General features: G+C 39.1%; 1 long non-coding RNA gene across 1 annotated transcript; it reads right to left on the reverse strand.

Annotated features, from left to right (window-relative positions):
- Window positions 1–1,689: 1,689 nt before the first annotated feature.
- On the reverse strand, window positions 1,690–14,708 carry LOC137769630 (uncharacterized). Its single transcript, XR_011075020.1, has 3 exons — window positions 14,493–14,708; window positions 7,737–7,828; window positions 1,690–1,907 (listed from the first exon to the last, which is right to left on the reverse strand). It is a non-coding gene; the product is annotated as an uncharacterized lncRNA (long non-coding RNA).
- Window positions 14,709–24,008: the final 9,300 nt, after the last annotated feature.

The following is a 24,008-nucleotide window of genomic DNA, read 5'->3' on the forward strand; positions in this document are numbered from 1 at the left end:
AAGCCCACGCACCACAGCAAAGAGTAGCCCCCGCTCATCACAACTAGAGAAAGCCCACACACAGCAACGAAGACCCAATGCAGCCCAAAATAAATAAATAAAATAAAATAAATTTATTTAAAAAAAAGAGTTGTTCTACTCAAAACAGCATTTATATCATCCAGTTTAACCTTAGGTGTTCTAAGAACAATTCATATAGACTAGATTATTGGATAATGAACTATCCAGAAGAATGAAGACTCTCAAAATACCCTTATGTGCAGTTGTTTGAGGATAAGGAAAGTTCACAGTATTACTGGGAAAGGTAACCCAAGGAATTATGAATGTGAATACCTGAACTAACCTCCTCAATTAATAATTTTCTGGTGCTTTATTAAGAGAGGGAGCTATAAGAAAAATTCCACCCAAATAAGAGCCACAGTGGGAATTATGAGTTGACTGTTCAATATCTCAATTTCAGTAAGATGAATGATTTTAATAAAATTGTATATGGAATACTGCATTCTAGAACCTCACTATTTTTAAGGATACTTTTACATTATGCAATTAAACTTTGGAATCTATTATACATAAATATCAAATGGTCTTTATTTCACTGTGAGGTAGTTATGGTCACATTCTATATTTGCTATTACAAATATTATTACTAACTTCATTAGAAACCATTTGCTTCCTGTTATTATCATTTGTATTGGGTTATACCCAGTAATAGTTTGTGTGTTTTGTTACTGTTGTTATTTCCAGATTCTGGATCAGTTTAAAAATTCACTTACCCTATGATATCAATCTACCACCCTGTGACACGTTTTTCTTTCCTCCTTTCCTTCTACCTGTCTTCCTTTCTTTCTGTCATCCATCGATCAAATAATTATTAACTGCCTATAGTATACCAAACCCTATGCTAGACGAACACAACATGATTCTGCCTTCACGTATCTTAACGTAGAGGGGATACAACAAATACACAGGTGAATATCACAAAATGTGATATTTGCAAAGTAGAAATAAACTCTGGATGGTTTGGGAGCATAAGGAAGAAGCGCTGAGCTCAGCCTGGTAGGGGAGGTGGAGAGTGGCACACTTCTTTGAACATAACCACCCTCAACAATGAGGGCAACTGCTCCAAAGCCAGTAGAGAGAATCAAAATTTTCCCTGTAGGCTTGTCTGCAACCAGACCTGTTTCCTTCCATAGCCTCCAACTCATTGCTCTCCTGAGCTCCGCTACCCTATTTAAAGCACCACTTAAAAAATGTTGCCCTTAGAGGACTAAGATCAGGAAACTGACAGCTCACAAAGTAGTCTGCTGGCACCAGGGCTCAAAAGAACAGCCCCTAAAAGCAGAGGCTCCACTCGTTAGCCCAAACACAAGTTGTTATAATCCCTTTCAGCCTCCTGTGCTTATATAATACAGGCCTTCTTCGATTACAAGACACTTTGAAGATCTCACCTTCTCCCATTACTTGTCTTCTACATAAAATGCCCACAGATGTGAGTCTGTTAGAATGTGTGAGAACTGCAGTTGATAATTTATAAACCAGTACTTCCTAAGGTTTGAAATTTTGGGGAATTCAGTGGCACTGAAAGAGGGCCTGTTGCTGCGGGAGCGCCCCCTACTGACCATAAGGAGAAGTGTTATAAAACCGGAGGTAGAAGCTGACAGGCCTGGAAAAAATATTCAACACTTCCTGTCTAATAACAAGCATTTATTGAGTGATATTTTGCGATACAAGAGGACTGACATTATACGTGCAAATGGCCAAAGCAATTACATATCTATTTTTTAATTTTAAAAGCTAACACATTTCAGGACTTCCCTGGTGGTCCAGTGGTTAAGACTTCACCTTCCAGTGCAGGGGGTGCAGGTTCGATCCCTGGTCAGGGAGCTAAGATCCCACAGACTTCCCAGCTAAAAAAAAAAACAAAACATAAAACAGAAGCAATATTGTAACAAATTCAATAAAGACTTTAAAAATGGTCCACATCAAACAAAAGAAAATCTTTAAGAAAAAACAAAAAAACTAACACATTTAATAATTTGACCTCTTCTAGAACAACAATCACAAAAGGAACTTGTGGTTTGGCTGAATTCAAGCGTCATGGGAGTGCTTTGTTTCTGTTTTGTTTCTTCTCTAAATGTAATCAGATTATGTACTAACTGAACAAGAAGAGAAAGACACAAGAGGGCACCTAAATAGACCATGTTCTTGCATGGGGACATTCAATAATATGAAATTGCCAACTGCCCCAGATACTTCTATAAATGCAACATATTCTTAATCAGAACCTAAATTGAATTCTTTAATAAATATGACAAGTTGACTCTATAGCTCATCTCTAAAAGAATAGGCAAGGCAGTTTTTATTTGATAAACCAAGTATTAGGACACAATAGAAAGCTATAGTAACTAAAACATCATGGTACTGGCAAAGTCAATACACCAGAAACAGACCCAGGTGTTTGGGGGAATTTAGAATTTGATATAAGTATCTTTTAAATTAATTGGAAGAGGATTCAATAACTGATGTTGAGATAATCAGACATAATACCTATCTTAAGACATGTACCAAAATATATTACAGCTGGGTTAAAAATCAAAGCCAAAAAAAAATCATAAAAGCAATAGAAGAAAATGTAGAATGACACTTTTACAATACTAGGAGGAAGTAGGCTTTCCTAAACCAAACATAAGTAAGCCATAGTTTCTGGCTCCAAGAAATATGTATTATCTTACGATGTGCCACAGTATTTAACTATATGAATAGTTTTAGGGTTTTTTTTCCCTGCTCAGTTCTGATCTCTCTATCCTTACTCTTAACACATATTTTGCTCTTGTTACTGATTGGCCACCTCTTTTTTTGAGATAGATAAAATAAAGCACAAGGAAATGAATTTGCTTGGCTAATAAGTGTGGAGCCATGGACAGAGTTTCAGGAATTCAAAGGCATAAGTTGTCATTTTAGATACTTGGACTTCCTCAAACTAGTTCAAAACCCACAAATGCTAGCTGGAGCATCTACGTGTCTGGGACTTGTCTTGAATATTCTATTTTTCCCCGAAAGCTTTTACCCCAGTCCAGAAGACCAACCCCCCAACCCCCTGCAAAAGAGCAAGGAGTAGAGACTAAATCCTCTTCATTTCTAGAGAGAGAACAGGTAAGAGGTAAAAGGCTTCAGCTGCCAGAAAACTCACTTTAAAGCTAATGTGTATGGGCACATTAACAACTACACTAATCTGTGGAATAAGGCCACTTACAACGCCACGGTCAGAACTGGGTAAGGAATCAGCTGAAGAAGCCACTACCTGAAATTTAACATCCAGTAATCACTCCATGAAAAGACCCTTGAGCCACTGTGTGAAGGAAACGGGTCTAGACAGCCACTCTCCAAGAATGTGCCATTGTGTGTGTAGCAGATTGAGTTCACACTCCACTCCTGAATCACAGAGGAGAGCCAGTGTCCCAGGGGGCCTCCAGCCAGGATGTGGGTGGTAAAATAAGTGCTTTTGGAGGGAGCAGTGTTCTTCTGGGAACCGCATCAGCACACTAGCTGAGCAACGCATGCAGCAGTTTTGAATGAAGTTAGACAAGAAGATAAATTGGACGTGCTTTTTCCAATGCGTAAAGGGTGGGCATCCACCACATTTCAAAAATTTTCTGGACTGTCATATTTCTAGGCAATTCTGCATAATGATCAATGTTTCTCTGTGAGATTCACATGAGGAAGACTTGTCTGTGCCAGTTACATATGGGAATTCTGTGACTATGCCTACATTACTATATTTTCGACACTACCTGCATGATTTGATTGCACTTGTATATCTCTGACTCCATTCCGTTTATATTCAGATGGGAGGATAGAAAATAGGGACAGGAATTAATCTAGATGTTTCTAAGTGGATTTGAAATACATTAGGGAAAAAAAAAAACCCTCCTGCCAAAACCAATTTTTTTCTTAATTCATTACCAAAGAAATTTAAATCCCACCTCTTTCATGAAGAATTTCATTGCTTAAAAGAAAAGAAAAAAAAAGTCAGTAATTTCACCCAAACCCCAAGCTGTGCAAATTCATTTCCCATGATTATACATTTACTTAACACTTAAGGGGATATGTTATTTGCCTATGACTAATACAAATACTTTCATATTCGAGGTGTTTAATCTAAAGGATAGTTTTCTTATTTTTTCATATTGCTGCCTGGATTTTAAAGAAGAAAATCATGAAAAAGTGTTTAAAATAAAAATTTCCCCACAATTTACCTTTTTCCAGCTTTGACAGAAATAATGCTGCTGTCATGGGCTTCACTAATGCAAAGTTCTTTTCCCCATCAGAAAAAACATGGGATTGAATAAAAGACCTTGATTTTATGCCAGTGAGATGCACGTCAGATGTCTAACCTACAGAACTGTAAGATAAGAAACTTTTTGTTGTGTTGTTTTGGCCGCGCCGTGCAGCATGCAGGACCTTAGATCCCCAACCAGGGATTGAACCCGGGCCCCCTGAAGTGGATATGCAGAGTCCTAACCACTGGACCACCAGGGAATTCCCAAGAAATTGTTTTAAGGTACCATGTTTGTGATAATTTGTTTCAGCAACAATAGAAAATGAATACTAATACTTGCAGAAACCAGGGCTGTTAGTCATAGAGCTAAAGCAACACACCAGGCGCAAGACTCAGAGAAGCTAAGGAAGACCCAGGGGGCGGTAGGGCAGTTGAAGCCCAGCCACTGCTTTGTTCCAGGGTGAGTCAGCACATCAGCAGTCCTGTGTGTGTGAGTGTGAGTGTGTGTGTGTGTGTGTGTGTGTGTGTGTGTGTTTGTGTGAGCTACAAAATAGCTGCTGCTTCCTTTTGCTTCCAAATCTCCCAAGAATCTCCCGTGTGGTTCATGCCATACAAGAAAGAGGATTCTGGGAAATTTAGTTCAATCCAGCCAAATTGACACATCACAAAGCCATTTAATAGGTTTTTCATGCCATAAACTTCTCTGATTTTCCTTCTTTCCTTCCTTTTGAGAAAATTAATATCAAACTGATTTCAAAATGTTTATCTTAAAATGTTTAAATGAATTCAAGGTGTTTTATTTAGGAAGAGAAAAAGAAAATACTCCCCATGAGTCTAGAGTACTATGCATACTATGCATACGTATTAATGTATGTTTTACATACTAATTTACTTAGTTATTGACTTACAAAAGGTGAGCTTCATCTAAACTAACAACAGGTTCCTAACTGAGATCTAGGCAGTTCCCAAATGAGTGTTTTCCGAAGATGCATGGTTTCCTGCAAATTGTCATTACCATAAAAAATTGTCTTCAAGGATGCAATGCATAGAACCTGGAAAATGAATAAAGTTACAAAAGGCAGAAAGAATATTTAGGTTCTAGCCCCCTCTCCACTCTGTCTGAGGCGGGCAGGCATATTAAAAAAATCACCTATTTCTCTGAAATTTAATTTTCTCATCCACAAAACAAGAATGAACTCTTCAGCTACCTTCAATTCCAGGAAACATAACTTTGAGTTACCTATGATTTTCTGAAGTTGAAGGTATGTAATGGAAAGAATGGTTACTATGAGGTGGGTGTTCTGAACATGTTTCTTAACTGCTTGATATAATCAGCCTCTATCTATGAAGAAAACAGCCAGAAGAGTGACTAGATAGATAGTAGCCATCAAGGTCTGTTTTTCAAAAAACTTAACTAAATAGAACAGTGAGATCCCTGGACATGCTAAGTTGTAATCCCTCTCTGTGGGGCAATCATAAGCCTTTAAAACACGTGAAAGGAAACTGACCTTACCCTGAAAAGTAACACAGCAATGTTAAAAGAACCACAAGTATGTAGTAGATCAAGAGAGTAAACTTTTTGAATCTCTCCTGTTTTACAATGAGCTGTAGTGACCTCAATCAGGTATGTGCTTTTCTGATCCACAACTCTAAAAAAGCAAATTTTGACTGTAAAATGTATTAAGAATTTAACTTATTTGCCATATGTGTTATCTGAAAGGGGGCGGGGGGGGGGAAACCTTCTGTGAAAACATTAAAAAAGAAAAAAAATTTGACCACTTTAAAAGAGTAAGGCACACAAGGACAAAAGGATAATGATTTTTTTCTCCTAAACTCCTGGCCTGAACGTAAGTCCTCCTAAAACCCCCCTTACCAGATGGTTAACCCAGCGAGGGAAGACAGCCAACTTGATTTCAAATGTGAGAGTGATTTTTTTATTTAAATGAAAGATAGAAACTGCCTCAACTCCATTATATCTAAGAGGAGAGCTCAAGTGTCCAGCATGTGGGTCTGGTCTGAGTAGGGAGTTTGTCTTTTTTTGAATAGAAATCATATGTAAACCCAGGCAGTGGCCTGAACCATTTGCTAAAACTAATTGTTGGTGGTGGAAAGAGGAGTAGGAGATTGTTAAATTCTTCCCTGGCAGAAACCTGATCTGTGGAAATGGACTTCACAGGAACTGTGATGAGGTTTGCAGCTGGCAGGAGAGGATGAGCGTGTGGACACCTGCGTCCCCATCTTCCCTTTGGCAGCACAATCGAGACACTGAAACAGCTCTGGGAGGTGGCCAATGGCCCGAAACGCAGATTTGGCATTCTTTTCCTCCCCAGCCCCTCCTCAGCCCAGGATCTGACAACAAAAACTGAAGCGGGTGTATTTCTAAGAACCTATATTCTCAAAAAATTATTATTTAAGGATGTGGCTATTTTGAACTATGATGACTATAAGTACATTTAAGATATACCATTGACAAGTTAGAAAACCACCAAGTAAGGCCAGATGTATAAACTGACTTGATCCTTTAATTTAAAACACCAGCATCCAGTTGAAAGGTCTATTAAGATATGAGTCAACTCACAGAGAATTCATACACAAATGAGGCTGACCTCTTATTCCTGGAACCTAGAAATGATTGCCTTTTAAAATGATTATTAACTGGGACTTCCCTGGTGGTCCAGTGAGTAAGACTCCATGCTCCCAACGTAAGGGGCCAAGGTTTGATCCCTGGTCCGGGAACTAGATCTCACATGCATGCCACAACTAAGAAGCCTGCATGCCACAACTAAAGATCCAGCATGCCACAACTAAAGATCCGCATGCCACAAGGAAGATCCTGCGTGCTGTAGCTAAGACCCGGAGCAGCCAAATAAGTAAATAATAAGTAAATATTTTTAAAAATAAATAAAATAAAATGATTATTAACTAATCTATACATCACCAAGATAAGAGGACTTCATTAGTTAAGACATTGTATTATAAAAGTTAACTTATTGATTTTATGTTAGTTATGACAATATTTGAGAATCCAGTTGTGTTCTATAAGCTATAACATAAAGTATCCTATGTTTTAAATTGTTGTGCGACATGTAAAATTTTTGCTAAACTACTGTTACATTCTTTTCTGATTTAGCTTTTGTTCACTAATACCTAGAAATTCCTCCCCCCCGGCCCCGCCCCAATCAGCACTGCAGGAACTCTGTATGAATCTGTTGTTTCAGTGTTAGTGGACATTACCATGGCTTCTTCCAGATGATGGAGAAAGATACCTGAGCACAGCTGATTAGGGAGAACACATAATAATATCAAGTAGGTATTCTAAATGTACTTTCAAGAATAAGGAGTGACGTCCCCACTACTCGTACATTTATCAGCTGTTATTTAATAAGTATAAAAACCTGCATATGGTTCTTTCACATTTGTTAGAGTTAATACTCTAGCGTTTCAGCCAAACACTTACGGTCACTGTTTTACAGACAAGGAAACACAGTCCCAGAGTCCTGAGCAGAACCGGGGCTCAATACCCATGCTCTTTCCATGATATTTACTCGTCTAAAAAAAGAGAAAAGAAAGTGCAATTACAGATACTACTTTGGGAAAGGCGTAGAGTGGTCCACCCCATGAAAAAAAAAGTAAAAAAGTAAAAAATGGGACTTCCCTGGTGGCGCAGTGGTTAAGAATCCGCCTGCCAATGCAGGGGACACTGGTTCGAGCCCTGGTCCGGGAAGATCCCACATGCCACGGAGCAACTAAGCCCGTGAGCCGCAACTACTGAGCCTGTGCTCTAGAGCCCGCGAGCCACAACTACTGAGCCCATGTGCCACAACTACTGAGCCCGCGTGACTATAGCCCGTGTTCCACAACAAGAGAAGCCACCGCAATGAGAAGCCCGGGCACCGCAACAAAGAGTAGCCCCTGCTCACCACAACTAGAGAAAGCCCGCACGCAGCAATGAAGACCCAACGCAGCCATAAATAAGTAAGTAAGTAAATAAATAAATAAATAAGAATCAGTGTGGTTTATCAGTCATTTATCAGATATCGATCAAAAAATGTCAATATCTTTGTAATATTACAGATTACAACCCTATGAGAATGCTGCCATTGGCTTATAAAATAAAATCTCGTCTGCTGTCTGGCAGAGCTCTTCAGTTCAAAACATTTAAGAGAAAAACATTGTTTTTTCAAGTGAGTGTTCTTTTTATAGTATATTTTAAACAAATTATGTTAGCTAGAAACACATTGTTGTTTTTAAGCAATTTTTTAAAAAGCCTCCTTGATTTGCTTTTGGATTTTGTTTTCCTTTAAAATGCTTAGCAGAGGCCGGAGTAGATAGGCTAAAGTAACGGGGTGCTTTACACAAGGAGGAAGCCAGTTTCCTGGCTTCTCATCCCCATCTAAGAAAAAATGTTTCCTCTAGTGCATCCTTCTAGATTTATGTTCCAGTTTCTCCAGCTACAACACATGACTGTTATCGAATAGTTACCAGGACGTTGGCCTCTTCCTTTCACTGGTGCGCATTTGAACCAACATCCATACCCAGTCTCCAACCCCTCACCCCCCGCATCCTCCAGCCTTCTTCTACAATGTGACACACTTGAAGGCAGGGCCTGTGTCTTAGCCCGCAGGACCAAGCACAGTGTCTGGCACGTGATCGAAATTCACTGAGTTGATTAATTGGAACTTGCTGTTTCCATATACCCGGTAATCCTGTCTAGTAGACCAGTGCTTCTCAAACTGGGCTGTGAATTGAAATCACATGGGGAGCCTTAAAAATGCTACTGCATGGCTCCCACTTCCTGAGATCCTGATTTAATTTGTCCAGGGTGTGACCTGAGCATCAAAATGGTTTAAAACTCTCCACGTGGTTCTAGCGAGAAGCCAAGAGTGGGAATAGCTCTAACGATTAGATGCTTCCCAAATTGACAGATTCTCCAAGTGATCCCATGTTTATTGCATAACTGCAATGTCTTAGGTTATACTGGACAGTTAGTTATTTTCCCTCCCTTTATGATCCCATTCCCTGCTCTTTGGGAATAAGCAAAGTGACTGCTTTTTAGTTATTGGCTGCTAAACCAGTATTTAAATCAATGCAATATGAAATGCCCCCAAACTTCCAGTGGAATGTGTTTTGATTGTATTTTAAGTTGGTTTTGAGCAGCTTTTCTTTTAGAAAAAAGAAATCATTTTACAAGTCTAGGCCCAGGGAACACAGGGAACATAATTTGTAACTCTCACTTACTCCCCCTGATATATAGATATCTTCCATGCCAGTAATCTGAAAAATGTTTGTATGCTCTGGAAGACACACCCACACACACACATTTTGCTAATATAATTTTATAGAGTAAGACCACACAGAGATGTTTGGGGAAGCCATTTTTGCAGATAAATTGGCATGATTCTTAAATCAATAGACAATGTTCCTCTGAGCTCACTGGGCTTGCACACCAGAGTGAAATTAACTCCCAGTCAACGATAGGATAACATGGCTTACAAGATCCTTTGTGTTCTGGCTCCCTCCTACCCTCATCTCTGCTGCTAGGCAACCCCTCACTTTTCCCCTTCTCTCCTCACCCTCCACTCTCAGCACTTCTTACTCTGTGGAGCCATCATCCCATGAATGTGCTGCCGGTGCTGCACTAATCTCGTTTATATTCTTGTCTCCATCACTAGACTGTAAGCTACTCATGGGGCCATCCTGTGTCTTATCTCTAACACCTGGAACAGAGCAGCGGCCAGGAATACCTTTGACCTGTTAAATGATTAAACTCCAAAGTCCATGCTCTTTCTGGGACCTTTTACAAGAGCAGTCAGAGAAGGTTAGGAGGTAGGTAACTTGTCCTAATCAACCACAGCTCTGGGTGTGACTTGAATACACAGACCTTGAGTCAGCCTGTTAAGTAATTCAGAGAAAGGAAAGAACAACATGAAAAGTGGCTGTGTGTTTTCAGACAGCACCAATAGATTGAAATAGCAGAAGTTCATTTATATTATTAAGTTTTACATTGTTTTCAACACTTTCTTGGTGGAGGAACTTCAAAGAATCATCATCTCTCTGTTTTCATCTACTTTGAAAACTGGTTGGTATTCATCTGTTTCATCTCCTTCATTTCTGCCAGAGAAGGAAAACTAGCAAACGTGTCAGGGTTTACCCACAAAGTAGTCAGGCCATTTATCTTAGTGTGGATTCTCTGGTATGCATTCAGCTTGACTTGTTTACCTTGCATTGCCCTCAGGTGGTTTTTTTACTTATAATTACTCACTTGCAATCAATTTGTAGCAACAAGAAGATACTCAGGACCCTGCTCTCATCGGTGGCAGACACTGCTAGCTGACCACCAAAGCTATTTCCTTGTCTTCCTGGGCAAAACAGCAAGACTACACTTTCCAATCCTTTGCGATCCTATGTGGTCACCTGACACTAGCCAATGATATATGAGTGGAAGTGATGTGAGCCCCTCCCAGGCCTGGCCCATAAAAATCTCCAATGCATGTCGTCCGATAAAGCTTTTTCTTTCCTCTACCACCAGCTTGATGCCAAGTGGTGAAGACCAGCAGAACCACCAGGTGGGAAGAATCTGCATCACTGAAACCGCACGGAGGAAAACTGCCCGCAGGAGGACTTCACGTGAGCGTGAGTAAGCACTAAACTTCCACTGCGATAATCAACTGAGATTTGGGGGTATATCAGTTACACTGATAATACACAACCCAGCCCTGGTTCCCCTTGAGACGGAGCTTTGCACAATATTGAGGCAGAAATGAGCACCGCAGCTGCCGCCGGTGTCTGGGAAACACGACACCCTGGAGCCCTCACTGCTCCCCCTCCGGGAACTGGACCCACCTGGGCAACACGCCCCAGAGCCTCTCCCTGGTTCCTATCACCTTGCTCATCAGCGGATACGATCACCGCAGGAGCCCCTCTTTACCCACTCCGCTTCAGAGTTTAGTGGCGGTGGACAGGTGGGGAAAAGAATAAACAGAACGTTCTTGAGCATCCATTATGTATCAGGTATTGTTCACACATTATCTCATCTTCAACATCACAGACCCCACGAGGGAGGCCTCCTTATCCCCACTCTCCATCCAGGGAAACTAAACACTCACACAAGGTTACCAGATGGTAGTGGCAGAATCTAGATACCGACCGGCTCTTCTGTCTAGAGGGCCAGTGATGACTCCGCTCACCGTGAGCCCCATGCAGACACATAGCCATCCTGCTTCCCTGTCCTGGGGTCTCCCTTGGAGCGCGCCCCTCTTGGAAGGGCAGTGTGGGAGCCTCTCCTTGGAAGCCAAGTCGTTTCACAGAGACCAGAGTGGGTGGAGGATGTGTTACTAGCCTCCTCATTTAAAACTTGGAACACATTTTTCCATGGAAAAGAATATTATGCAGAGACATTCCATTTCTTTAAATGTATGCGAAAGCTCTTTGCAAACCATGAAGAAGTATGCAATATGCCTATAAGGAATTACTACTCTACAGTTCATTAGCACGCTAATTTTGATACTTTGTGGATTAAATAGCCTTCTGTGAAGTGGTTGGAGAATTTAACCACTGACTGTTACATTGTCTCAAAGGAAAAACACATTCCATAGCCAAACAGCTGACTTACAACAGACATTTGGAACCGAACCCATTCATAAACTGAGAGCTGCCTGGATTAACATGAAGAGGACACATCATCACCATCTTCATCAAGTATTATTTATTAAGAGCAGTGCATAGGGTGAAGGCTTCGGGGTAGAGGAAAAAAAGAAGCGAAGTGTTAATCTAATTTTTTAATGGCTAAAATTCCATATCCCCAGTTGTGAATGAACTCAAGCTGTTCCCACACATCCCTCTCATCTTTCTCCTTATTTCCTTCCCCTCATTTTGCACTTATCTTTGACTTTCCTTTCTTTTTCTTTTCCTCTTGCCATTACATTTTTGGTCTATCTTCCCCATTTATTCACATTTATTCTCCCAAGAAACAAACTTTTTTCTAAAGCTGACATCTTCTCAGACTTTGTGATAAAGTCTAGAAATACCAAGATGAGTAAAATGCAGTTCTCTGCAAATTCCCCGACCAGTAGGGGAGGCGAGCCCTTAAACAAATAAAATTCTGTCTAATGTGATCAACACAGAGACCTGTCGGGGGAAGTGAGGGTTTTGTCTAGGCAGGAGTTAAGGAGCAATTCCAGTTCCCTTCTTGCTCATCTTACACTTGCATGCCCTTTCTCCTGCCACGCCAGTTTAAACCTTTATTACTTCTCTTCCGAACTACTTTACAGTGGTCCTAACCCGTCTCCTGGCCTCTGCCTCTCTCCACTATAATCTAATGCATATATTGCTGCCAGAAATGTTTCATTGGGACAACTTCAATTGTACAATGCCCCCTACTTATCTCACTGATACTTTTTGCTCTCAGAGTTTTATAATAATTCCTCACATTGCGTTTGGAGGCCCTCCATGGCTATATCTGTAGCCCATCCCTATACAGAGCTCCCTTATTAGTTAATCAAATTGAACCACATGTTATTCCCCAGACACACTTCCTTCCTTATGCTATTCTGTCTTCCTGAACAGTACTCTGCAAACCACTAGCATGAACTTCTATGTATCCGTCAACACCCTGCCCAAAGCCCACTTACTTGCAGAGCATTCCCTAATCCCCTCAGCTATGGATCCTTTATTCCTTGTTTGGAGGAATGAACCAATGTTTGTTGAGCATCTTTTATGTATCCAGTGTGGTACTGGGTAGTTTTCATGGCCTATCCTATTCAGCGTTCACAACACCCCTATGAAGTCACAGTATCAGTTTCCCCACTTCTCAGATAAAGAAAGCAAGGCCCTGAGAGGTAAAGTGGTGTGCTCTAGGTAAGGAAGTAGCAGACCCAGAATCTGAACTGCTGTACAACCAGAGTTCAAAGCCCATGTTTGTCTCTTTCCATCAAGCCTCATTGCCTCCTTCTCTTAGAAAAACAGATTGAAAAGTGGTGTGTGTACTCATCAATGTCTCTATAATCTTGTGGATACTTTCATGTCAGAAACTTGGTCTTAAACATCTTTGCATACCAGAGTGCCAACTGCTGTGTGTGGGATAGTATTGATAGAAACTTAAATAAGGTGACATTGATGAAAGTGCCCCATCAGCATGACACTGGGGAGGTGGGGTGGAATCAACAAGCCCTATCTTGTTGCCATATGCAACTTAACTCATTAAGTTATATTATTACATTACATCATTAACTGAACCACAGAATCATATGTCCACAGACTCATCAATGAAAAGAATCAGATATGGGATTCTCACCGGTATAATTCTCTAAAGAGATTCTAAACAGAACAGAAACTAGAGAAGTTGGCCTTTGGTGTTTGCATCTGGCAAAGTTTGAGAAGGAAAGGATAGTGAGTGTCAGAAAATACTGAAAATGCTTTGTTTATTTGCTTAGATATTCAAAGTGAGCCATTTGCCAAATTTAGGGACCCAAGTACAAGACTGAGAAACAAACAAGTGTTTCTTCTCAGCCAATAATAGCTTCTAATACCATCTGGAAACCTATACCAGTTAAGAAAGAAACAAATAGGCCTTTTTTTCCCCTTTCCTTCTGAGACCTCAAAGCTTGTAAATCTGGGATCTGTTGGGTAGGGAAAAGGAGAGAGTTCCAAAAATGGAGACCCTCCATAAAACTCCAGCCCCCTGGCAACCAAGACTTCAGTTCATAGAGGCAGTCAGAGATGATGTTTGTTCTGATCTCAGTGGTTCAGGAACAAAATAGAGGTTGCTGCTATCTCATTCCACCCTGAAAGAGCGTCATTGTGACCCAATTTAGAGTTCAGTCCAACCCTGTAAATTACTATGATATTTTTATTGATACCATGAAAATGTACCCTCGTTTCTCTATTGTCACAAAAGCATGTTGTTGAAACACTTAAAATATCTTGGCACGCTTTAAAAGTGCTTTTTACAAAAGAGACATGAAATTCATGGTGCATTTCAGTCAACATGTCCCTCACAGCGCTTTCTCTCCCCGTCCTCAAAGCCACAGAATAAAACGGAGTGGGTCCAAACAAGACCTCTGAACATTTTCTGATGGTAAGAACATCTGGGTACCCAGGAATGGCAATCAGTGTTACAATCTTCTCTCATATCCTAATGTACACAGGAACAGCATTAAGCTAGTTTTATCATCAGATTTCACTTTTCAGTGAAGTTTTAATTACCAACCCTTACCATGTCATTTCTGCGAGGGAGTCTTGTAGTTCACCTCCCATTTTCTTGCTTTCCAAATCTTTCTCTTGGCGGGTCCCAGCCTACTCCTTTTCCTGCCTCCTCCTTTCATGCCCCATTCAGAAAGCTTCAGATCCGATGTGACCGCTCACCATTCCCTCGGCAGGAGTTTTTTTTGAATCCTGTATTATCCTAACCACACAACAGTTTCCAGCCATCAGGCACATAATCTGAGTTGCACATTAGCCTGGAAATGGACTTTTCCCCCATTTGGTTATCTTATCCACAACATGTGCAACAATTACCTCATTCATGCTTGTGCTGGTTCCAGAGATTAACCCCCAAACTGTCATGATAAATGTACAATTTAAAAAATAGTCAGTTTCCTCAAACTTTATTTTGTCAGCCTTGTTTTAAATTTCATCCCCTGTTATGACGTGGCTACTAGAGCTTGTCATCTTTTATACACTCTCATTTCCAAATGCTGGAGCCAAAGATGATGTCATATGTTCTAGTAGCACCGCACTTATCTAAAGGAAAAAGCATACCCAGAACTTTTTCTAATGTTTTTATTTGTTATAATAACACACACAGCACAAGTTGGAAAACATATTTTTAAGGGAAACCAATGAGACAAGCTTTAACCTTTAACAATGAAAAGGATTCCTTGAGTATTTCAAAGGAAAGACAAATTCTGTTCCTGAGACCGATTAGGCACTGACCGGCAGAGGTTTTTTTTTTTTTTAATGAGTGTTCAGTACAAGCAAAATCACTCCATTTATTAGTCAAGCAGCAATTTTGTCATAAGCATCGTGCAGGTATTATGGAGAGTGTTAAGAAGTGAGGGATTGTGTTCATATCCAAAAGAATTTAACATTTTATCTTTTTAAAAAAAGGAAAATAAAAGAACACGACGATTCTCCCATTTTCTAATTAACACTGCTAGCATCATATTTAATCAGCATAAATGGAAGGTGGTGTCATGGGAAACAGAAGACCAGGGCATGGTCTTAGGAACGTGATACTGGACGAGTCTCTTACTTTTCCTCATTTATTAGAGATAATCTGTTTTATCTCAAAGTGCTTGAGGAAGATTAAACAAGTAATTCATGCAAAAGTGCTTTGAAACTATAAAGTACTACTATACAAATATATGGTATCATCTCTGCCAAGTTTCAGCCCCCGCTCTTAATTTTTAAAATTATCAATAAAGATGTTAAAAAAAAATAAAGTAAAATTATCAGAGTTGGCACTCTACCCCATTTACAGTTTGTACATCCTTCTCTCCCAGCAGTGACCACCCTGTGTTATAATCACACCTATGTGATTGTTCCTCCTACTAGCCTGCAAGATCCTTCAATTCATCTTTATAGCTCCAGTGCCCAGGGCAGTCTTGGTACATGTCTGTTGAATGATTTACTTGCCAAGTGAATGCTTATATAGAGCCCCCAATTTTCATTAACTCATTTGTCATTTTCCATCTTTCCATTAAAGCCTAAAGCTCTTGTCTTTGCCTCACTACTATACTGTCTACAAGAATAATGTTAATTTTTGTTCTACCTCCCAAACCTCCTCTTCTTCTTCCTTACTTTTCTGTGGAATTTTCCCTTTGGCCAAGAAGAGAGAATTGTTACCATAACTGAAGCCACCACATGTAAGAAATTTCACTGAAGTCTTAGGAATTACTCTTTAAAATTCATGGAAATTTTGAATGGAAACTCATGATATAACTGAATTTATCTTAATAAAAATAATATTTTTTCTCCTAAATATTTGAGTAAAATGGGGGTTTTGGAAAAATGAGCCCACATATTCAAAGACCCAATATCTTGGCTACACAAAGCACAAGAATAATCTATATTAAAAGTTTTATTAATGTATAAAGATTAAGGAGGAAATCTGACCTCAAAAGTGAAGGTAATTTAACTGTATATTCTGAGCATACCATTACCACCAAGTAAATTAACTAAAAAGTCTGGAGAACGTAAGTAAGCCATTTTTTTTTTTTTAAATCACCTGGGAAGGCGTTCGTTTGTTTAATAAAATGAACAAGCCTAGTCTTGCATTCTCATTTAATTGGTCTGTTAGACCTCATGAAAGCATTTTTTAAGCTTCCAAGGTGCTTCTACTGTACAGTCAGGGTGGAGAATTTCTGACACACACCCAGAACTGAGAAGCACAGAGGAATATGTAACCTAAGAACCTGGGAATAAGAAACAAATACCTCCTACGAGTTAAACTCCAAAATAGGAATCCAAAGTTGCAGAGTACAGATACCTAACTTAGAGAGAGAGAATGGCTCTCAGGTGCAGGATTTATGATTAGGGTGTTGATAGGGCTAAAGAAAGGATATTTCAGTCAGAAGAGGCACTGGTCACCCATGGAAGCATGGAGAAAAGAATCAGAAAGATCAATATTGACAGAATGAGGACAGCATTGTTCTAGGGAGAGGAACTCTGATCTCCAGGTACACCCTCCCATGGAGGAGGCAACCCCATCCTTGGGTGAGACACAGGAGCCTTAGATTCAAAATGACCTCGGGCTAAATCCTGGCTTTAATCACTTATCAGCTGTGTGATCTTATGTAAATCACCTAACCTCTCTGATCTTCAGATCCTCCTCTGAAAAATAGTTTTATCATATTCAAATGTAAATCCACGTAAATTAGCACAATGTCTCCTATGTAGTAAAAGCTCAATACTGGTGACTATTATTATTATTGTTATTATTAGCTATTGTAAGTTGATGACACAGCTATTGAAATCACTCAGTTAACACTCTCCTTCGTTTTCACACTTACTAAGCAAATTTCTAATCATAACTTTGCTTTCCATAAAGGTTTATCTATTGGGAAAGAATGTAATGATCAGTGATCAGAAGTGGCTGATCTACTGAACAGCTCTATTTCTCATCAGAAATTAATAAAGTAGAATTTTTGTTTTTACATATCAGTCTTTTGTGACCGTGGTTACTGAGTTTCCTGGAATAAAGTTACTTATACTTAATTTTAACGTCAAATGTTTTAGCTTTAGCCTAATGTTAAGAATTAGCCCCTGGGCTGTAAAAACTGACCAGAGACCTCCTTGGATGCCACTGGGCCTGACCTAGACCAGGGCCCTTCTCATTCTAGTTGCCTACTGTTCCAAACTGCAACACATGGGCTTAAAGAAAAAAAAAATTTAATTTTTAATTTTTTTTACTTTTATATTTTAATTTTATTGGCCTACAGTTGATTTACAATATTGTGTTATTTCAGGTGTACAGCGAACGGATTCAATTATACATATACATATATTCATTTCTTTTTTAGATTCTTTTGTCATGTAGGTTATCACAGAATATTGAGTAGGGTTCCCTGTGCTTTACAGTAGGTCCTTGTTGGTTATCTATAAAAATATTTTTTTCTATTTTTTTTCAATTAGATCCTCAGGATTCTCCCTTATAAAATGAAGATAACTTCTTTTCCACTTAGAGAAGACCCTTTACCATTTCTTTTAGGGTAGGTTTAGTATCGATGAACTCTTTATTTTTGCTTCTCTGAGACGTTCTTTCTCTCTCCTTAGATTCTATTGATAAATGACAGTCTTGCTGGGTCGAGTATCCTAGGTGTTAGTGGTCTCAAGCAGCAGGGAAGGAGGGAAGGGACAGCACGAGAAGGAAATGTCAGCTGGTTGTCACAGAGAGAAAAGAGAATTCAGGCTCCAGGGTTGCTGCTTCTGGAGTGGGAATTCATCTTTAATGCATATGAGGTGCAGACTATCTGCATTATGGTTTTTGAGGGTTTTTTCTATAATATTGGGGGGAGAGGAAATTTCTTACAAATTAATCTTTAATTCTGTTTTGGTATATTTTTTCTCTCTGTCCTAAAGAGTACAAATAGCATTTTCTTATTCCCATATGAAAAATCACTCCCAATGTAAGTTGGTGCAGCCACTGTGGAAAACATTGTGGAGGTTCCTCAGAAAACAAAAAAATAGAATTACCATATGATCCAGCAATCCCAATCCTGGGCATATATCCAGACAAAACCATAATTCAAAAAGATACATGCACCCTGATGTTCATAGAAGCACTATTCACAATAGCCAAGACATGGAAGCAACCTAAATGTCCATTGACAGAAGAATGGATAAAGAAGATGTGGTACATATATACAATGGAATACTACTCAGCCAGAAAAAGAATGAAATAATGCCATTTGCAGCAATATGGATGCAACTAGAGATTATCATACTAAGTTAAGTGAGTCAGAAAGAGAAAGACAAATACCATATGATATCACTTACATGTGGAATCTAAAATATGACACAAATGAACATATCTATGAAACAGAATCACAGACGTAGAGAACAGACTGGTGGTTGCCAAGGGGGAGGGTGTTGGAGGAAGGATGGAGTGGGAGGTTGGGTTAGCAGATGTAAGCTTTTATATATAGAATAAATAAACAACAAGGTCCTACTCCATAACACAGGGAACTATATTCAATATCCTATGATGAACCATAATGGAAAAGGATATAAAAAAAAGAATGTATATGTATGTATAACCGAATCACTTTGCTGTACAGCAGAAATTAATACAACATTGTAAATCAACTATACTTCAATTTAAAAAAAATGAAAAAAAAGAAAAGAAAAATCACTCCCAGAGTTTGATTTCATTTTGTGACCTCCAGTAGCTATTTATGAATGATGTGTGAATCATCTGAAATATTTTTTCTAGAAATGTCATTGAATGTTTCATTTCCAGTTGAGAAACAGCTGAAGGGTTCTATGCATACAGCATACTTATTTTATGTATTACAGAATTTTTGCATATCAAAAAGAAGTGGACATCTTCATACTGATACACAGCACACTACATGCAAAAAGAATAACCTTATCCATGAGGAAACAGTAAAACAAAAGGAAGTGTGTATATGTGTATTTTCATTGTAGTGTTGTTGTTTTCATCATATTTGTCGCTGAGCGAGAGACAGAAGGCAGTGTTGGTGGAATTTCCATGTATCTTTCAGTCATCCTTTTTGTGGGTCATAGGGCCTTTACAGACTCTGATGAATGTCATGGTCCCTTGCTCCCACAATTAACAGACACAAAATTTTGCATTCAGTTTCTGGGGCTTATGGATCTACTGAAGTCTATCTATGTCCTAAAGGCCCAAGGTTAAGAATTTTCTGCTCTAAGAAATTTCAGAATCTGGCCACAGTGGGGTCATGGTCTCTACTACAATGGATCCAGATTCACTTAACTTATTTGTGTTTGTTGGATTCAATTTGTAGATAAAACTACATTAATCTCTACCTTGTAAAAGAGGAAAGGCTAGACACCCAGTACCTGAGCTGTTTCCTCCTAAGAAAGACAGTTGAGAGCACACACCTTATGATGTCCATGAATCTGGAAAATAATGTAAAGGAGCAGGAGCCATATTGACAATGTACTCACAAAACAATGTGAACAGTAGCTCTAATGTGTATTTTATTATATTTGATCATTTTAATCCCCCAAATTGATAGGAAGCCCCATAATATAAAAATATACATCTATATAGGCAATTATTGAAATTTTATTTGTATATGACTTGAACATGAGGAGCCTGAAATACACTGCCTTCTCTCTTTAATCCATTGCCATAGGAACAGGGTGATGTTTTCTGCACTGGCCCCTACTTGTGGCCTCTTATAAGTATTTAGGTCCGAAGAGATACAGTTAGAACTAAATAGAATATTTCTGAGAGTATGGATTTTTACTTCCTGCCAAGCATTCTATTCTCATATACCCTTGTGACCCTATGGAAATGGGAACCATGAAAATATTTTCTGGCTTGGAGGTTAATCTATAGTTCACTTTTTCCAATGTACTCCACCAAAGACCAGATGGGATACTAAAATGAACTAGATTCTAACTACAAAGCACCCTTGTAGCCTGAGGCAGGGGAAGGCATTACAAATATGTATGCTATGTGGAAGTCCCAGCGGGATTTCCACAAAGAGCCTGTCTGAAGGCACATGTCCACTCTGGGAAGCAAACCACTCTGAAATTCCCAATTCACTCTCAGCACTGATCCTGCAGCCTGGGTACGAAGGCCAATTGGAACCATGTGTATGGACGACAGCTCTGGGCAGATTGCCATGCCCTTGCCACACTGCCTTGTGGTTACGGTCCCAGAGCCTTCCCAGTTCCACACTTGCAGAACAAACTCTCTAAAGCCATTGACTTAGCCTTCTAGAAAAAGTGTACCTCTTGTGATGGGGAAACACAAGCTTTGGCATCATTCAGGCCCAGGTTGAATTCTGGGTCTCCCGCGTTTTAGCTATATGATTTGGAGCAAGTGACAATCTCTGGGCTGTATATCCTCATATGTAAAAGGGATAATTACACCTATCTTGCAGAATATTACAAAGATTAAGAAAATAGAGTAGCAAAGTGGTTAAGAGTTTTAAAGCTCTACATTGTCAGCTTCAGCTTCCTCATCAGCAAAGTGGAAATAACAAAACACTTACCTAATAGGGTTCCTGGTAAGGATTCAGTGACTTAATATATTTAAAGGGCTTCAGCCAGAGTTTGACATGTATTAAACACTTAATAAATGTTCATATTTTTTTTAAAAACTTATCCCCTTTTTTTAAAATTAGTTAATTTATTATTATTTATTTTTGGCTGTGTTGGGTCTTCGTTTCTGTGCGAGGGCTTTCTCCAGCTGCGGCGAGCGGGGGCCACTCTTCATCGCGGTGCGCAGGCCTCTCACTGTCGCGGCCTCTCTTGTTGCGGAGCACAGGCTCCAGACGCGCAGGCTCAGCAGGTGTGGTTCACGGGCCTAGTTGCTCCACAGCATGTGGGATCTTCCCAGACCAGGGCTCGAACCCGTGTCCCCTGCATTGGCAGGCAGACTGTCAACCACTGCGCCACCAGGGAAGCCCTATAAATGTTCATATTATTGAATAATGCCCCTATAATATTTAGCAGAATGCTGTGGTAAAGTAGGAACTCAAAAAATGGCAATATTATTATCATTTTATTTCCTCCTAAACATAGTATGAAAGGAAACTGTAATGTTTATTTCTGTGATCCTACAAATTCAATATGTTTAGTGTCCTCAAAAGCATCTCGTTTAAAATGTCCTAAAACTTCATATACCATATCCAGATTGTCTGTACCAAACTCAGCTTGTGTCTGTTCCCCAAATTTTCTAAGGATATAAAGCATAGGCTGAATAAAACAGATTCAGTGAAAGCTAAAGAATAGTGCACAAGGAGAGAATGTTGGTCCAAGATAAAAGGTATGTGATGGAAGAATTTAGTAATCTCTACCCAAAATACTCTGGTCCTTCTTAAAAATCTCAACACGAAAAATAAAATATTTTCAAAAAAGAATCTTTTCCTAGTGGCCAAATGAAAGATTTGTATAGTATTTTACTCAAAACAGCAATTTTTATTCTGCAGCGAGGATACTTTAAAGAGGAGAAAGCACAGTTGTGTGCATGGCCATGAAAATGATTCCAGGTGCAACGAGCCCTCAAGATTTATATAACTCAGCTCTTAATTTATTTCCTTTAATCCACACGATATTTCCCGGCTTCCCAATTGTCAGCCACATGTTTCTCAATAAAGACCATGGTGGCACCAAACTTCCAATTTAGATGCTCTGAGTGCATTTCTTGAGTGGCCAAGATGAAAAGTAGTTACTGTTTTTAATAATTATTTCTCTTGTGATATTTCCAGAGGAAAAAGTCAATGGTTTAATGCCAAAACTTGTAATTCTGCATAGAACCTGTCAATGGACACAGGGTTACCAGAAAGCCGGACTGGCAAATTCTGATGGTAATGCCAGCACGGAGCAGCCCTGGAATTGATAAGAAACTGTCTCACTGGTGTAATGCATGGAGCATGTAATGCACGGGGAGAAGGCAGCTAATTAAAATCGAAGTCCATTGCAATCTCAATATAGAAGCATTCTTTGAAAAGAACTATAATACAGGAATATTAACCAATGGGCAACATGCTCTTGTTATCTAAGTAGCAAGGAAAAAGAATAGAAATCTGTGTAGATAACTACAAGAACTATAAAACTATAATACAAGTTTTAGTGAATGAAAGTTCAAACTCAGTTATTAAAAGTCAATCTTTTGAGAGATAGAAAAAAGCTTTTATCTAGAAGAAGTTCACTTTCACACCTGCCTGCTTGTACTTTACCTGCAAGAACAATTTCTTGCAGTCAATTAAGTAAGCAGAGGTCATTATGCAAACAGAAAAATTTATTACATTTGTTTAAAAATCATATCCATAAAAAAAATCTATGTAAAATTAAAAGTTCAACCAGAGTGACACTATTAACGCTTTCCTCTAAGAGGTCTGAGTAAGAATTCATTAGAATGGAAAGGTAATTTGTGAAAGTTTTATATGAAAGATGATATAAATCCCCCCTTTTAATATTAAACATTAATTTATTACATCCCCACTTAAAAATAGTGAAATCTATTCTACACCATCAGCTACCATTCAAAATTCCAGGAGAAGCCATTTTGTTACTTTCTTCGTGGTATTCCAAAGCCTTTGTTAATATAAGGAGCAGTCCTTTCTAGTTGTGCAACATGTGATGAGAATTTATTTTTTAGGATAAACGTCCAAATGAGCAATTTTCACACGCTCTGACTGTGGTGTTCATGTCGACATCAGGCAGAACAAACATGGCTTATGAGCAGAGATTAAATGATAGATAAATCATTTCATGAGCAACATACTTAAAACTCTTTCTACTCTCCATGACTATCAGTGCCTTGGTGCTGTCTTTATCTTTGCTACAGCCTGTGTTCTTTTTTTTTTTTTTTCTTTTTAATATGATTCCCAGCGTTTTGATGTCATATGTTTTGCCTTATTCAGCCATTTGGAGTACAGGTGTGCCACTGTGTTTCTGATGGAGTGTTGCTATTCCAGAAAGCTCCATCCAAAACACAACCCCACACATGTAATCCAAACCCGAAGATGAGTCAGCCACGGTGCCTTTGCTCCAGTTCTTAAGAGAACGCCTCACATAGCTCCACAGAATATAGAATTAGTAACACACGCGATAGTTAAGGAATAATCCTGAACTTGAAAAGATCTCCATCTTCCTCTATGAATTTTCAAGGAAGAAATTTGGTTTTAAATTCTGTGTGCATTCTACTAGAATTACAGTCAGTGCTTTTAGATTACAAGAGTCTTTCCTTGGCGAATAAACCCCCATATACACGCCTTATACCACCTCCGAAACGGGGACATTCCACAACACTGGTTCAATTATTTTTTCAATAAGAACAAGAAGCTTAAGAGAATTTCTCGCCATGGAAATATTCCCTCAAGTGCCGGTCAAGACGCTATGGATCCTGACAAACACGTCACCCAATTCTTATGTCTTTGAAAATGTTTCAGTTTCTTATCACATTAAGGAAACGACCACTTTCCCAAAGCAGGCAACAACAAAGGGTACAGCCTGGTTTTTAGGTTAATCTGGGTATTATTTTCAAGTCACGCTTTGGAGAGAGCCT

This window comes from Eschrichtius robustus, chromosome 9 (genome assembly GCF_028021215.1).
Source record: "Eschrichtius robustus isolate mEscRob2 chromosome 9, mEscRob2.pri, whole genome shotgun sequence".
In the NCBI taxonomy this organism is placed as follows: domain Eukaryota; kingdom Metazoa; phylum Chordata; class Mammalia; order Artiodactyla; family Eschrichtiidae; genus Eschrichtius; species Eschrichtius robustus.